Here is a 17,569-nt window from a genome sequence, read left to right on the forward strand (position 1 = left end):
CATTTCCAGAATGACCAGATTTTTCTTTAGGAGACAATGGTGGACTACGTCTTTGTCCTCTTGCATCTGGCAATGAATCAGCAAAAATCATTGCTTCACGATCATTCTCAAAAAAGCGAGACTGAAAGTCTCCATAAAACACCTTCAACACTGCTGGATAGCGAAAAGTAGACTTATAGCCTTTACGCCACAAAACTTTAACTGGATTAAATCAACGCCGATGCTGAATAACCTCTTGACTCAAATCTGGATTAAAAAAAAAACTCTACTATTCTGAATCAATAACGGAGCCTGTCGTTGTCTCTCATTTTGCACTGCTAGACGAAGTATTGCTTCTCTGTCTAAATAATTCAAACATCGAATTATCACAGGTCTCGGTGATTGACCAGGTAGAGGTGTTCTTCTTAAAGCTCTATGGGCTTTTTCCAATACCAAGCCTCCAGAGAAAAATTCTTGCCCCAATACTTGTGGGATCCAGACTTTAAAAAAACGAAGAGGATTTTGTCCTTCCATACCTTCTGGCAAACCAACAATTTTCACATTATTCCTTCTACTTTGATTCTCCAAATAGTCTATTTTCCTCTCTAACTCCTTCTCACGTTCTTGCAATTCTATAACGGATTTTTCAACCTCCAACACTTTTTCTGTATTAGAAGCCACTTGTTGTTGACATTCCAAAAAAGCAGACTGAAGTTTTTAAAAATCTTCACAAGATGCTTCCACACATATTCTAACTGTATTCAATTCTAAACTTATCCTTTGAGCCAACTCATTCATTATAGGCTGGATGACAGTGTTTAACTGTTTACATTGTAATTCAGAAAAGCTCAACCCTGCTTTCTCTAACGTAGTGGCAGAACCAGATAACTGCAGCTCCTGCTGCATCTCAACAACAGGCAGTTTAACAGTTTTACTGCGGGTCTGGACTCCCAGCGACGGCACCCCAACTTCCTCAGGGGGTCGACGCTGGTCTCCCCCCGCAGCTCGCTGTTGTTTCAGAAACTCACGAATAAGATCGAGCTCTTCAGGTTGGAGTACTGCCTGAGGCATTTCAAGCAATGGAGTTGTCTTTCTGCGTGCTCCCTCCATTAAAGTCGGCAGGCTGCCAGAATCGGGATCCACTTCGTGGGCACACGCACCTTCCTCCTGAGAACGGGTAATTTCAGCGATGTCCTTCTCTTGATGAGTAGTAGACATTTTTTTTTCAGCTCCCACAGGCAATCTTTGTGGTTTAGGCACTGAAGAAATTAAACCTGAGGCTGTACCAAGCTGTTTAGGCCCCAAATCTTCAACACTCCAAAAATGTAATTTCTTCTGCACTTGAGGTTTAATCTTTTTACCATTAATGTCCATAACAGTTTCTTAATACTTTAGACTAAAATTTAAAAACTTTAAACTTGAAAGGGTTAAAAACGTGTACTTAAAAGTCCGGCCAGAGAGGTCGAGATTACACATCTAGACTCTACGCCATCTTGCCACGCCCCCCCGTGTATGGAATATTCTGATGGTAACGATTGTGAATTGTTGCTTTTTGACACCCTTCATTCACATTCAGGATGGTGCTCTACTCTTCAGCAAAAGTACTGTAAGGAATAGAGGTGCTGTAGCGGCAGCTATACTGCTTCTGCAATAACACACGCAACCAGATGGGTTGAGCTCAGTGAGCAGACTAGTTTATTGCAGGCTGCTGGGCTGCACTTATACTCCCAGCCCAGACCTGGCTGAGAACTGCGCTGGATGGTGCTGATGTCACCCAGGCATCATGTGGTCTCCAAGTGTGGGTTTCTAAGCCCTGAGCTGGAAGGAAGGGAAACCCCCGATGGCGCCATTTTGGCCGGCTGTCCTGCCGCGTGGCTTACAAGCGGGGCCGGTTCGTCTGCCTTGTGGTGAGCTGCCACACAGCCCCCCTCAGAACCGGCGCCAATGTCCTTTTTTGCTGGGCGGTCTCGCTTCTTGGACTGGGTAATGACCTTCCTTGGGTCAGTGAAGCTCTCTTGAACCAGCAGTGGGCAGATGTCCCCAGGCATATGTTCAAGCAAGATGTGCTCGGAAAGTGGGCAGTTGGTGTGCAAGCATGAGAGCGAGCATCTCGTCCATCAGTTCCATCAGGGACCTGTCCCCCAGGGCGTCAAGGTGCAGCATCCGAGCGGCACGCTGGTGTCTGGATCATCCAAGGGACCTGGTAAGCACTCGCTTGATGGTCTCGTACTCAGCGGGTGGGTGCTAAACAAGGTGCAGCATGCGTCTGGCGGTGGCCTGGTCCAGGGCAGCGACCACATGGTAGAATTTGGTCATGTCGGACGAAATCTGGCGGAGGTGAAACTGGTCCTCCGCATGGCTGAACCAGGTCTCCGGCTTCTGAACCCAGAATTCAGGCAGTTTCACGGCTATAGCGCTGATCCCAGGCTTGCTCATGATGGGTTCAAAGACGTTTGAACCAGTCGGGGTCACCAATTGTAGCGGCGGTGACACTGCTCCTGCAATAACACACGCAACCAGATGGGTTGAGCTCAGTGAACAGACTAGTTTATTGCAGGCTGCTGGGCTGCTCTTATACTCCCAGCCCAGACCTGGCTGAGAACCGCACTGCAGAGTGCTGACATCACCCGGGCATCACGTGGTCCCCAAGCACGGGTTTCTGAGCCCTGAGCTGGAAGGAATGGAAACACCTGACGGTGCCATTTTGGCTGGCTGCCCTGCCGTGTGGCTTACAAGCGGGGCTGGCTCGCCTGACTTGTGGTGAGCTGCCACAGTGCTTTAGTTTCTCCAGTACTCCTTTATTAGACACAAGCTTGGAAGGAGATCCATCACCCCTGTAGGGGATCCTGGAACCCCCCAAACATACAATTACATCAGTTTTTATGCCCTGTTGCAATCCGACGAGCAATCAAGAAACAGTTTCTCCCATGTGACAAGCATTACTCTATCAGCATTAAACTCCACACTATTCATCTGCAAATTGCACCATTATGTCAACCAATCGCAAAACCAGGTTTGCCTTTCCTCAGGCATTGTTCTTGCATGTTACTTGATCTGGGGAAACCTTGGGCTGATGGAAATTTAATGGCTCAGCAGGCAACCCAAGTCATGGGAGCCATCACACTCTGAATACTTACAAGCCTCTACATTCTTTTTACAAAGTAGCAAGGCACATGTAGGCTTTAATTAACATTGATCCATCCACACCCATTTCCACCTGGCAGAACTTTACTTCCACATGTTGGAGGAGGCAGGTACAATAGAATCTTTTAAGAATCTATTCAACAGATAATCCATATGGACTGATGACTGTGAAATATTACTGGTAACAACCAGCCAATCACCATAGAACATCAACAATTAACCTTATCTTCTGGTCACTCAGCCAAATTTGGATCCAATTTGCCACTCATCCTTGGATTGAAGGATTCCAATTGATACTTTAGTTTTGCAAATGGTTTGGAATGCAAAGGCAAAGCTGAAGGAGTCCAGTTTTGAAGCTTAATTGAGGGACCCTGTGATCAGGGATTGGAGATTAGGTAAGGCTTAGGGAATGCAAAGTATGAGGGAATCATGTCAGGTGGTGTGGCGAAGGTGAGTTGTTATGAGCAAAGGATGGAAAAACTTTTTTTGCCCAATGTTCCTGACACTGTTCTCCTGCCATGTTTCTGTGTTAATAAACGTAGAATATTACAGCAAAGAAACAGGCCCTTTGGCCCTTCTAGTCTGTGCCAAACTATTTATCTGTCTAGTCTCACTGACCTACATCCAATTTATGGGCCTCCATACCCCTCCTATCCAAGTACCTGTCCAAATTCTTCCATGAATGTTAAAATTGAGCCCACATTCACCACATTATCATACAGATCATTGATATAGATGACGAACAACAATGATCCCAGCACTGACCCCTGAGGCACACCACTAGGCCTCCAATCTGAGAAGCAATCATTCCACTCACTAGCCTCCCTCTGAGGGAATATCTTGTCGGGTCCTGGGTATTTATCCACCCTTATTTGCTTTAAGGCATAAGCCATGATTATTTTTTGACCACATCATCTTTGTCTACTTCATCAACTGGCACTTCAGCAACCTCATGTCTTCTTTTAGCCTTCCTGGTTTTTTTTTTCCTTGAGTTTTGTTTTGCATTTTTTAAATACTTCTCAAGTACCTCATTTGCTCCACGTTGCCTATACCTGCTATACACCTTCTAAACCAGATTCCCAATATCCCTCGAAAACCAATGTTTCCCTTGCCCATTAACATTTTCTTTAATCCTGATAGGAACACACAAACTCTGTACTCTCAAAATTTCACCTTTGAAGATCCTCCACTTACTTCGCACATCCTTGCTTGAAAACAACTTATCCCAATTCACGCATTCTAGATCCTTCCTCATTTCCTCAAAATTGGCTTTTCTCCAGTTTAGAATCTAAACCAGAGGCCCAGACCTGTCCTTCTCTATAATTAACTTGAAACAAATGGCATATGATCTCTGGACCCAAAATATTCCCAACACATACTTCTGTCACCTGTCCTGTCTTGTTTACTAATAGGGGTACCAATATTGCACTTTTTCTTTAGTTGGTACCTCTATAAATTGATTTAGGAAACTTTCCTGAACACATTTGACAGACTCTAAGTCATTGTAGAGCTCGTCGAAAGAACCAAAGACTTGTTGATCCAAACCAAGGCTTTTATTAGCAAAAGACAGGAGCTCTTCACAGGTGGCCGACCAGTCCGGAATGATCCGACCTGGCTAGGGACACAATCCTTTAAGGCCCAGACAGTAGGCATGGCTAAGCTCTCAGCCAATCGCTGTAAGCACAGTCATTACACTCTAGATACTGTAACTATATACATTGGTGATAGGTCTGTACTATCACAGCCATCCAACCATTTTACAGTATGGGAGTCCCAGTCATTATGTAGAAAGTTAAAATCTCCTACTATCACAACTTTATGTTCTTTGTAGTTGTCTGCTATCTCTCGACAGATTTTCTCCTCCAATTCTCTTTAACTATTAGGCGGTCTATTATACAACCCATGAATGTGGTCATACCTTTTCCATTCCTCATCTCCATCCATATAGCCTCTAGCTGAACCCTCTGGTCTGTCCTACCTGAGCACATCTGTGCCATTTTCCCTGATGAGCAATGTGACTCTTCCCCTTTCAGTTCCCCATCCCCACCCCCACCCCACCCCAATTCTATTGCATCTGAAGCCTGAAACATTGAGCTGCCAGTCCTGCCCCTCCTGCAACAAAATTTCATTAATGGCCACAATGTTATAATTCCTCATGCCAATCTATGCTCGAAGTTCATCTGCCTTTCCAACAATACTTCTTACATTGACATAGACACACTTCAGAAAATTTCCACCATGTACTACCCATTGACTTCTAATGGTGCATGCAATTTTCACATAATCTTTTCCCTCCTTCATTCCTCTATCTGCTCTGGCACTCTGGTTCCCAACCCCCTGCAAATCTAGTTTAAACCCACCAGAGCAGAACTATCAAACCTTCCCGCAAAGATATTAGTCCCCCTCCAGTTCAGATGCAAATTGTCTTGTCAGAACAGGTCCCATCTTCCGTGGAAAAGAGCCCAATGATCCAGAAACCTGAAGCCCTCCCTCCTGGACCATGACTTTAGCCACATTCTAAGTTGAATTATCCTCCTAATTCTAACCTCACTAGCACAAGGCATGGGTATCAATCCTGAGATTACAACCCTATCCTTCAACTTTGGACCTAATTCCCTGAACTCTCTTTGCAGATCCTCATCAGGATTCCTACTCACATCATGGACCATGACATCTGGCTGTTTATCCTCCCTCTTGAGAATGTTGTGAACTTGATCTGAAACATCCCAAACCCTGGCATCTGGGAGACAACATACCATCTGGGAATCTCAATCTCTTCCACAGGACCTATTATTTGTCCTCCTAACATGAAATCCCATATCACTATAGCTCACCTCTTTTTCTCCCTTCCTTTATTTGCCACAGGACCAGACTCTGTGCCAGAGACCTGATCAGTGTGTCTTGTCTCTGGTAGGTATCTCCCCCCCCCCCCCCAACCAAAACAGTACCTAAAATTACTTACTTGTTATTGAGGGAAATGGCCACGGGGGTGTCTGCTTGCCTGCCTGTTCTCTTTCCCTCCTAACTGCTACCTTCATCCTGTCTCCTTGGTGTGACAGCATTCCTATAACTCCTGCCTATCATCCCCTTAGCCTCCTGAATGATCCGGAGTTCATCCAACTCTAGTTCCTTAATTCAGTTTGTAAGGCATTATAGTTGGATGCACTTGTCGCAGATGAAGTCATCAGGGATACTGCTGGCTTCCCTGATGACCCACATTGTGCAATGAGAACATTTCCCTACTTTGGCTTCCATGACTAGAGGGAAAAAAAATAAGATAAATAAAACCTGTCCTTACATGTGCTTACCTGATAAATCCCTTTTGTTCCTTGATTGGGATGTTCTTACCTCAGCTCCTGCCCCCTTCTCCACAAAGCCTCTTGAGCTAAAGCCTTACCACTCAGAGCACTCTGCTACACAGTCCATCGCTTTTATAGTGATGCTTGGGTCACCTGACCTCTATTGCCCAAGCAGCTGACTCTGAGATTTTCACATATTGTCTCCAACTACTTGATTGCCCAAAGATGAAGCCATGAAGATGGCAAGGAATATCCTTTTCTCAGCCTCTTGGTGCAGAGGTCTGCTTTTTTCAGAAGGGAAAATTATCCTTCTTTACTCTCAGGGGTAATCTGCAATGATGGTCCAGTATGGAGTTCCCATTCATTCACAAAGATAACTCACATTCTACAATCGTTAATTCCCATTTGTTCACAAGGATAAATAATACTCTCTAATGGTGTTGAATTCCCATTTATACAGCTTGACTTTCAATACAAAATCTATTTCCCATGATCGAAGAAGAGGGGTTATGAATTTTGCATTCTGGAGCTGAGGGATTCTAAATATTGGATAAGCCCTGGGCCTCTTCTTTCAGGGAAAAAAAGTAGCCTGCTTGAAGGTTTTAACAGATAGCTGCTTTTGATTCTTTTCATGAACTAATTCGAACCAGACAGGCAAAATTACCTTCAGACACAGTTGCTCTCTGTCTATTGACTCTTGCTCTGATCTTTAAGTCAGTTAATGATGATCTAGTTTTACCATTGAACATTATATATTTTTTCTGTTTAAAGACTTCAGACAGATACATTTGGACATGCACGAAATGAACAGGAAACTTGTCAACAATGATGCTCCTGGCACTAATCCCAAAAAAAAGCCTAAAGTGGTGGGAAAATGCCAGTGGGAATCATAATTATTCCTCACAGCTGGTCCAGAACTGCTTCAAATCCCATTGGAATGCAGCATTATTATGCATCAGTTAATGTTCTGGATTTCAGATGCTGTTGAAGCAAAAGGTATACTGTGAACAATGTCCTAGAAATTTGCCTCTGCAGTGCTCCAGAAACAGCTGTTGTGTGGATAAAAGTTCTGTTAATGGCACACAATGCTAAGTGAGTTACTGCAGATGTTAACAGGCACTTTCTGGTCAGAGATAATAAGATATATTATAGACTTTTTGATGTATCCTGGTTGCCAAATGGCATTGACAGGCAAATAAGACCCAAAGCACTTCTGGCAAGACTTTGGCATGATGTTCTGAGCTGTTTCGAATGGTGTTCTCTTGCATGAGAGTCAGCTTGTAATATTGCTGAAGGTTGAGACCTATTTAGAGGGCATGGCATTTCTCTCCCACAGATACAGGCCAAAGCACTCCAATACTTTGTCAAATAAACCGCAAGAAGGCTGGACCAAACTGGAGTCCCAGTCACCATACTTTCAGATGGTTTCAGCAAAACCATGTAGCCAGAACAAAAATCAGTTAAAAAAAAAAGAGACATGGCTCTATATCCATCAGATCAGAAAAGTCACAGAGAGATACAAATGGAAGTATGCCCACTGAGTCTGTGCTGACCATCATCCACCCACTTATATTAAACCTACATTAATCCCACTTCATCTGCACAAGAGAAGCATTTATAATCAAACTTCTAACTGACAAATCTTTGGGATATGGGAAACTGAAGCATCTGGGGGAAACCCATATGGTTTCAAGGAGAATGTGCCAACTTCACTTAGGCAAGACCCGAGGCCAGGATTGAACTTGAGTGTCTAGCTCTGTGAGGCAGTAGCTCTACTAGGTGTGTCACTGTAAAGAGAAATGAGAACAAAAACTGAAGATATCTGAAAAAAAGAGTAGCACTCAAGAAGCTATCAGGGAGGTGTCTGTAAGGGCCTGAGTACTCTCTCTGCATGCCTTGAAGTGCAGCAAAATGCCTCATCTTCTGGGAATGAAAAAATGTGCATTTATCAAAAATAATGTTTCCCCATATTGCTGGCAGGGCTGCTGTCAAACTGCAATGAGCAGAAGCATGCCATATGTGGCATGCAGGACAGCCTGCAAGAAACTTGAGAATGGTAAAGAGATATTGACTCTGAGAACAGTGCACTTGCTACTCCAGGATTGTCTCGCAACCTAATGCATTTGCTTGCATTGATTACAAAATCAAATTCTCAATCACCTCACACTTTTTAAAAAAACCTTATTTAAAAGAAAACAGAAACATAACATACAGTATAAAAATAGTCAAAGAAAATTTTTCATTAATACCCATCCCCCCCCCCCCACCCTTACAGCCAGCTCCTTTCAGGGGAGCAAAAAAAAAAGAAAATATTAATTATATATATTTATATATATTTTTTTAATGTTAACAACATTTCAAAGTATATCTAAATGCATATATTTCAAATACAGAGACCACTTACTAACAAAAGAAGAACAATTATCATGTAAAACATAAGTAATTTTTTCCATAACAACACATACTTTCAATTTATTATGCCAACAAGCTATATTAATTTCAGTATAATCTTTCCAGGTGCTAGCAACACATTTACGCGCTACTGATAATACCAAACATACAAAGGTAATTTGAATTTTATCCAATCCCATTCCTCTTAACAAATATAAATTTCCCAACAAGAAAATTGTTGGATCTAACAGTAGTATAAAATTATATAATTTCTCCAAAACTACTTTAATTCCTTGCCAAAATGATTGAACTTTAACACAATTCCATACAGCATGTAAAAAAGTTCCAATACATGAACCACATCTAAAACAAGAATCCGAATTACTAAACCCAGATTTTTTTAACTTTTCCGGGGTCAAATATAATTGATGTAAAAGTTATAATTAACCATTCCATATCGCACATTAGTCAATTTAATTACATTGTCCTGACACATATTCGCCCAATCATCTTCAGGAAAAATAAATACTAAATCACTCTCCCATTTGAGTTTAGATTTCTCCCAATCTGTCTTATCCATACTATCTTGTAACAAATTATACATAACTGAAATATAACCCTTTTTTGGTATAGAGGAAATCAAAGATTCAAATCTCGACAAAGTAGGTAAAGTCATCTCTTTACCATAATTATCTTTTATCAAAGCTCTAAGTTGATAATATGCAAACAATTAACAGGTATATAAAATCTTTCTCTCAATTGATTAAAAGAAAGAAATTGGCCCTCTACAAAACAATCTTGTATTGTCTATATACCTTTAGAATCCCATATCTTTAAATGATTGTTAAACATTGAAAAAGGAATAAGCTGATTATTGTACAATGGAGTTAAAATAGGTAATTTATCTTTCGACCCTAACACCCTATATTTTTTTAGCCAAATCTTTAATAAATGTTTCAATATCGGCATATCATATTGCTGTAACAAATTCAAATTCCAATGAAATATAAATTCATGTATTTCAACCCTAGAAATACACGCCATCTCCACTTTAGCCCAGCCAGGAGGCTGATTTAAATCCATCAATCTACTTATGAACTTCATTTGGGTTGCTTCATAATAATCTTGAAAGTGTGGTAATTGTAATCCCCCAATATATACTTCCATGTAAGTCTATGCAGTGCCATTTGAGCTAATTTACTTTTCCATAAAAACTCTCTCACTGCTTTATTCAAATCTTGAAAAAAAAACCCTTAGAAAGTAAACAAAGTAGTGACTGAAATAAATATTGAATTCGTGGAAAAATATTCATTTTAATACAATTAACCAGACAAATCAAAGTTAATAGAAGATCTTTCCACTTAGTCAAATCTGCTTTAATCCATCTTAATATAGGTACATAATTTAATTGATATAATCATTGATAATTCGTATCCATAAACACACCTAAATATTTAATTTTACTTGTCCACCTTAATTTTGTAATTATTTTAAATTCAGAATAATCTCCCACTCCAACTGGTAAAATTTTACTTCTGTCCCAATTAACTTTATATCCCGATAATTCTCCAAATTTCAACAAACACTCTTGCAATTGTTTCAACGAACATTCCGTTTCCGTCAAATATACAAACACGTCATCCACAAATAAATTATTTTTTTATTCTTCATTCTTAACCCAAATCCCTCTAATTTCTTCATCTAATCTTCAGTAACTTGATTCAACACCTCTCCAAATTCATTAGATAAATTATCATAAAATTTTCTATAAAATTCCACAAGGAATCCATCATCCCCTGGGGACTTTCCATTTGGCATTTCCTGAATAGCTTCCTTAATTTCAAAATCAGTAAATGGAGATTCCAATTCCTGAACATTAATTCCATCTAATACCAGATATTAGATAAAGCCTGAGCTAACAGCTCAATAACCAATGCAAATAAGGCTGGTAACAATGGGCAATCCTGTCGAGTTGAACGAGTCAAATTAAATGGTAAAGAAATTTGTCCATTCATCACCACCCTAGCAATCGGGTTCTTATATATTAAGACCCAACCAATAAAAAAGGGCCTAATTTAAATTTCTCTAACACCTTAAATAAAAAATTCCTATCACAAGCTTTTTCTGCATCTAATGCAACCACCATAGGATGGTTAGGTTGCTTTTGATATGCATTGACCAAAGTAATTAATCAAAGTATATTATCTGATGCATTTCTATTTTTAATAAAACCTGTTTGATCAATATGTACCAATTTAGGGAAATATTTAGCAAGTTTATTAGCTAATACTTTCGATATAATTTTATAATCCCCATTTAATAAAGAAATGGGTCTATACAAAGACACTTTCAATGGATCTCTATCTTTTTTTGGAATAACAGTTATTAAAGCACTAGAACATGATTTTGGTAGCTTCTGATCTTCAGTAACTTGATTCAACACCTCTCCAAATTCATTAGATAAATCATCATAAAATTTTCTATAAAATTCCACAGGGAATCCATCATCCCCTGGGGACTTTCCATTTGGCATTTCCTGAATAGCTTCCTTAATTTCAAAATCAGTAAATGGAGATTCCAATTCCTGAACATCAATTCCATCTAATACCAGTAACTTTAATTTAGATAAGTAAGAATCAATAAAACCATTATCCTGTTTCCCCTCAAAAGTATATAATTTTTGATAAAATAAATAAAATTGGTCATTAATTTCCTGAGGCTTATGTTATTATTGAATTCTTCTTAACAGCATTAATAGTCCAAGACATCTGTTCAGCTTTCAACTGCCAAGCAAGTACCTTATGAGTTCTTTCCCCTAACTCATCATAACGTTGTTTAGATCGATTAATTAAGCGCTCAAACGAATAAGTTTGTAAAGTATTATAACGCAACTTCAACCTCTCCAATGCAATTTTTTTTATCTTCTCTTACCCCTTTCTGAAAGTCCTTTTCTAACTCAGCAATCTTATTTTCTAACTCTAAACTTTCTGCCATATATTGTTTCTTAACTTTCGTAGAATAACTAATGATCTGCCCTCTCAAATAAGCTTTTAAAGCATCCCATATTACAAAATAACTATCCACAGAATTAACATTTTCAGTCAGAAATAAAGAAATCTGCTCTTTAACAAAAGTAACAAATTCTGGTTTTTCAATAACATTGCATTAAACCTCCATCTAAACGACGAACGCACTTCCTCCGAACTTTCACAAGAAAAAAGTAATAATGAATTATTTGATATAACTCTACTTTTATATTCAGCTTGTAATACTCTACCTTGTAAATGCGCTGATACCAAAAATAAATCAATTGTAGAAAACAAATCGTCTCGAAGAATAAAAAGAAAAATCCTTCTTCTCCAAATATCCACCAAATGTAAATCTTTTATTAAAGCATTAATTTGTGTTGCCATCTTTGATTTCCTTATACTCTTTGGGTTTCTATCCAACAAAGGGTCGAGAACACAATTAAAATCACCACCATCTAAAACATTTTCATGAGCTTGAGTTAACAATAAAAAAGCTTCTGAAATAAACTGTTCATCATCTATATTAGGGGCATAAAGATTCAACAAAGTCCATGATATAGCAAAAATTTTACAATTCACTCCTAACACCCTACCAGCATACCCCTCTAAAGATTCCAATTCATAAGGTAAATTTTTATGAATCAAAATTACTACGCCCCTTGCCTTAGAATTAAAAGAAGAGAAAACATGACCAACCCAATCCCTTTTCAATTTCAAATGTTCTTTCTCAGTCAAATGTATTTCTTGTAAAAAAGCAATATCAATTTTCATTTTTTTTATATAGGCCAATATTCTCTTTCTCTTGATTGGATTATTTAACCCCTGCACATTAAAAATTGCAAAGTTCAACTGAGACATCTTTTTTAAACTACTAATATAATTATACATTATAAAATAATGCTCCCCTCTACAATTCTTCAAAAAACTCCCTCAATAAAAAATAAAAATGAAGTAAAAATAACAAAACAACAACAAAAAAAATTACAAAAAAAACACCCAAAGATAGTAATACCCTAAAAAACTGGGTGTGGTAAACCAACTAGTGGTAGATGACTGTCAAAGTTTTCAGTGTCATCCACCCCCCCCCCCCCAGCAAGATATATATTGAATATTTAATCAAACACAATCAAATATAGTCCAAGCCCAATGACTGTCCTGGATCTTCAACATCAAGAAGACTCTGAGTCAACATTTCTTTCCTTCCATTCGTTCCATACTTTCCATTCTTCCCATTCTTTCCATTCCCATGTCCATTTCCATTCACTCTCCTCTTAGGAGATAACAGAGGAGAAGATCTATTTCTTCGCAATTCCAGCAAAGAGTTAGCAAAAACCAAGGCATCATGATCATTCTAAAAAAAAATTGAGATTGAAAATTGCCATTAAAAACCTTCAAAATTGCAGGATAACAAAAAGCAAACTTGTAACCTTTTTGCCACAAAACATCTTTAGCCGTATTAAATTCTCATCATCTTCGAATAACCTCTTGACTCAAATCAGCATAAAAGAACACCCTATTATGTTGAACCATTAATGGAGATCGATTCTGTCTTGCATTCTGTACTGCCATGCGTAGAATCATTTCACGATCTTGATATTTTAGACAACGAATCAAAACTGCTCTCAGTGCTTGTCCTGGAAGTGGTCTTCTTCTCAAAGCCCTAAGAGCCCTATCCAATTCCAAATCTTCAGGGAATGACTTTACCCAGCACCTCTGGGATCTAGTGCTTAAAAAATTTTATAGGGTCAGCACCTTCCATATCCTCTGGAAGACCAACTATTTTCACATTGTTCCTCCGACTTTGATTTTCCAACGAATCAATCTTCTTCATTAAATCTCTTTTCTGAATCCCCCAATCTACAAAAGAGCCTTCCACTTTTTCCATTTTTCTCTATTATGTTCTACATGAGTTTGACACTCAGAGAAAGGTGTTTCAATTTTCTTAAAATTATCTTGCACAGTGTCTACTGATTATATACATTTATTAATATCACTTTTAACTACAATCATTTCCTGTTTCACAGTTGACATTTCATCACACAATGTTTTCATTTTTATTTTAATCTCCATAAATCCTTGTGTCATTTGTGTTGATATTTGTTTTGACATATTATGCATTTGCTGTATTTGACCAGCAATCCCTTCCAAAATAATAAACACTGAATTCAGTCCAGATTCCACTTCCACTTTTTGAGATTCATCCTCTTTAACAGCAAGCTCCTCCTCTTGGACATATTCCAGTAAGGTAAGTTCCTTTTCTTCATCAGTCAGCACAGTTCCTTTAACTGAACAGCTGCAGGTCTGGACATCTGACGCCGACACTCCGACCTTCTCGGGACACCGATGCTCAGGCTCCTCCACAGCGCTAATTTTGTCCAGCAGCTCCTGGGCCTGCGATGCCACACGCAGGCCAGGCGAAGCCGTCGGACGCGCAGAGGTGTCTTCCGACACTACCCTGTGTGCCACCGGGCTGTCCAGTGAGGTCGCGGGTCCCTTTATCGGCCGTGCCGCCCACACACGCGACTTCACGTGGATGTGGGTTGGCAACGGCCGAACTCACCGATGTGCCGGCGCCATCTTGCGGATGCAGGATCGGTGCCAGAGTCAAAGTCAAATGGGCTGGAGTCCTCTGAGGCTTGGAGACTCCCAACAATGACTCCATGGATTCAGCAATACAGGTAGGCCTCAATTCTTCCACACTTTTATATGGTAGTTTTTTTCTAAAGCTGAGGTTTAAGCTTTTTCACATTAGATGCCATCATAAAGCACTCTTATTTAAATAACTGTAAATCTTATTTTTAATCACTTTAGACTATTAAAAAACCAGGTATTTAATGATCCAGCTGGGGAGAGGTGGAACACACGTCTTCCATCTACACCATCTTGCCACGTCCCCCCATCACCTCACACTCTGAAACAAGACTTCTTGATCCTTAGCTGAGATAGTTTTCTTTCTAGGGCTTCCTCAGGTTTGAGATTTTAACCCATGTGGGTTTTATGGATTCTGAGATAACTGTTAAGAGTAATGTGGGAACTGTAGGTTCTTCCAAAATGGGGCAGAAGATTTCTGATGGGGTGGGTTAATAATGCTTTCTTTCTATGTTTTATCTGTGTGCTTCTGGTGAAAGGCTTTCAATGCCACTCCAAATTCTCCTTCTCTACCTTGAACAGACAAGTCAGGGATTTCCTTAGAGCATTTTTCAAGGAGGCTTTGAGCACAGCCTTGAACCCTTTGTTGAAATATGCCACACATGCTATTTACTGCTGCATGGCAGTAAAAAAGAACAGCTCCTTTTTGATAAATGTGATTTCTGCCCTCAATTCAGAAGGGGGACATTTGCTGATGTGAGGGTATCTGACATGTATTTACACCCTTTCAGACACCTCCCTGGCATGAGAAAGCTACCTGCTGTGCTGAATGTTCTCCTTTACCCAATGAAGTTCTCTGCCTATTATTGTAATGCACATTTGTTCCTTGGCAACGATTCCCTGTAGCTGAAAGAACACTGGCCAATCGCAATGGCTCCTTTTTGAGATCAAAACTTACTAATGAGGGAAATGACCATCCAACACCTGCTATTCTTGTAATGGAGTTATGTTACACGAAAGAACTTGCTAACGATCAATTTTATGCCTATCGGAGTTTTTTTTAAACAACCTTATGAGACTGTTAATGATGTTTTAACACTGAAAAATACCAATTATGGCATACTACACCATTATCTTCAATGTAATGGTTCTCAATCTGTGCTCCAAGGACATCTGGTGATCTGTGGGCTTGTTATAGGTCAGTGGTTCTCAACCTTTTTCTTTCCACTCACGTACCACTGGAAGTATTCCCTATGTCATAGGTGCTCTGTGATTAGTGAGGGATTGCTTAAGGTGATATGTGGGTGGAAGGAAAAAGGTTATAGTATAGATGGTCCCTAGTGATGAGGTGGACAGATATTATTGCTATAATAAATAAGTAGTATGTAAAACAATTCAGTAAATTTGATGACGGAAAAAACAAAAATTGTCAAAAGATTTTCCCATCAAACAAAATAAAAATCCCATTGGTGGTCAGGGAAGAGGCTCAAGCTTTCCAGCATTCCCCCTTAGCACATCCCCATCCCCATCCCCTCCTGCCCTCCACCAGTCAATGCGTTTGTTATGGGTGGCCCACAGTAAGTAAAGGTATACAGGTACTCCCCGACTTGCAACCTATGCGACTTACATCCATCTGCACATATGACTGAATTTTTAAAAAATATAAGAAAAAATATAAAATTTACGCAGTTTATGTTACATTTAACAAACTATAATAGGGCTTGTAAGGGCCAAAATATGTGTACTTACCTTGTTAGTCAGTGTCCTGGGGTCCAGAGGCTGGGTGTGGCTATCTTGATTCCTGTGCGCGTGCTAGTGTCTTTGGTTGGCACATGCGCAGTGGGCTCACATACTGGAGTTAGGTTGGCGCATGTGTGGGAGTTAAGGACATGAATTGAATATTGTTAGGGTGCTTGATTCTCGTGCACGCGCCAACCAAACTCCAATACGCGAACCTACTGTGCATGCGCCAAATGAAGACTCGGGCATGTACTCCAGAATCAAGATGGCCGCACCCAGCCTATGGTCCCTGGGATGCTGACTAACAAGTTCAGATGATGAAAATTATGCCGATTAACAAGGAAAGTTCAAGTAATGAAAATTTTGATAAAAAGTTTGCTTTAAGACTTAATTACTCCATGTATGTGGGGAAAAAATGCCGACATGTCCATTTCGAGATGAGACTGATCCTTCAGTCCCAATTACGGTCATAAGTCAGGGAGCACCTGTACATAGGGAAAATAGGTTCCAAATTGCTGTAGTAAAGAATCCCAAAAATTTGATATTAACCCAGATCAGGAGATGTTAGAGCAAGTAACCAAGAACTTGGGGATCAAATATTATCTGATGGAGAAGGAGATCGAGAAGAATGATGGTTTTGCAGCAGATTCCTGAGCTTTAGGCCTGGGTACCTGAAACTAAGGCTACCAGTGGGGGCCAACGAGAATCAGATTATACATGACCAAAGTTGTCTGAAAGTTGCACTCTTGGATTGTAAGCATAGAGCAGCTTACAGAGGGATTTGCACACAAACGTAAGAAAAATACAAACCTAGAAAAGTGGAAGGAACTAGGACTATAGGAATTTTAAAATTATATCAGCATAAATATGATGAGCCAAATAGCTGCTTGTGTGATTTTAGCATCTTAAGCTCCTTTATGATAACATATTCCACAAATCATTTCACTGTTAACTGCAGAGCAACATGACTAATTTAAATGTGCAATTTTTTATCCTCTTAAACCATAACTCATCACTGCTATAGAACAGTGCTTCAAAGGACAACATCTACTTGCGTGGCTTCTGTTAAATATCAAATCTATTGCTGTAGAGAACTCAAATGAACAGAATTCTTCTGATGGCGACCCACACATAACAATCTCTGTCTAATAAACCAGATGGTGTAACATTTTGCTTGAAGAATCTAACTTAAATGGAGATCATAGAGAAAATATTTCAGGTACTGAACTCATTGTTGCCACAAAGGATCCCTCACTCGCTCTACTGTTTTCCCTCTCTCCCTGCCTCTGTGGTATTTACAAGAGGTAAGCATGGGTAAAAGACAATGACTATTCTTGTTTGTGATCAAGGATTCACCATGACACACTCCCAAATCTCACTGATCAGCAGGCATCCAGT

At 39.7% G+C, this 17,569-nt stretch overlaps 1 long non-coding RNA gene across 3 annotated transcripts in view; it reads right to left on the bottom strand.

Moving 5' to 3' along the window:
- Positions 1 to 12,945: 12,945 nt before the first annotated feature.
- The window catches only part of LOC138741891 (uncharacterized), a 280,492-nt gene continuing 275,868 nt past the window's right edge, over positions 12,946 to 17,569 (bottom strand). For all 3 annotated transcript variants that reach the window (XR_011343862.1, XR_011343868.1, XR_011343855.1), the window contains one exon: positions 12,946 to 13,193. This is a non-coding gene — a long non-coding RNA (uncharacterized lncRNA). The remainder of the gene's footprint in view (positions 13,194 to 17,569) is intronic.

The sequence above is a fragment of the Narcine bancroftii genome, chromosome 1, assembly GCF_036971445.1.
Source record: "Narcine bancroftii isolate sNarBan1 chromosome 1, sNarBan1.hap1, whole genome shotgun sequence".
In the NCBI taxonomy this organism is placed as follows: Eukaryota; Metazoa; Chordata; class Chondrichthyes; order Torpediniformes; family Narcinidae; genus Narcine; species Narcine bancroftii.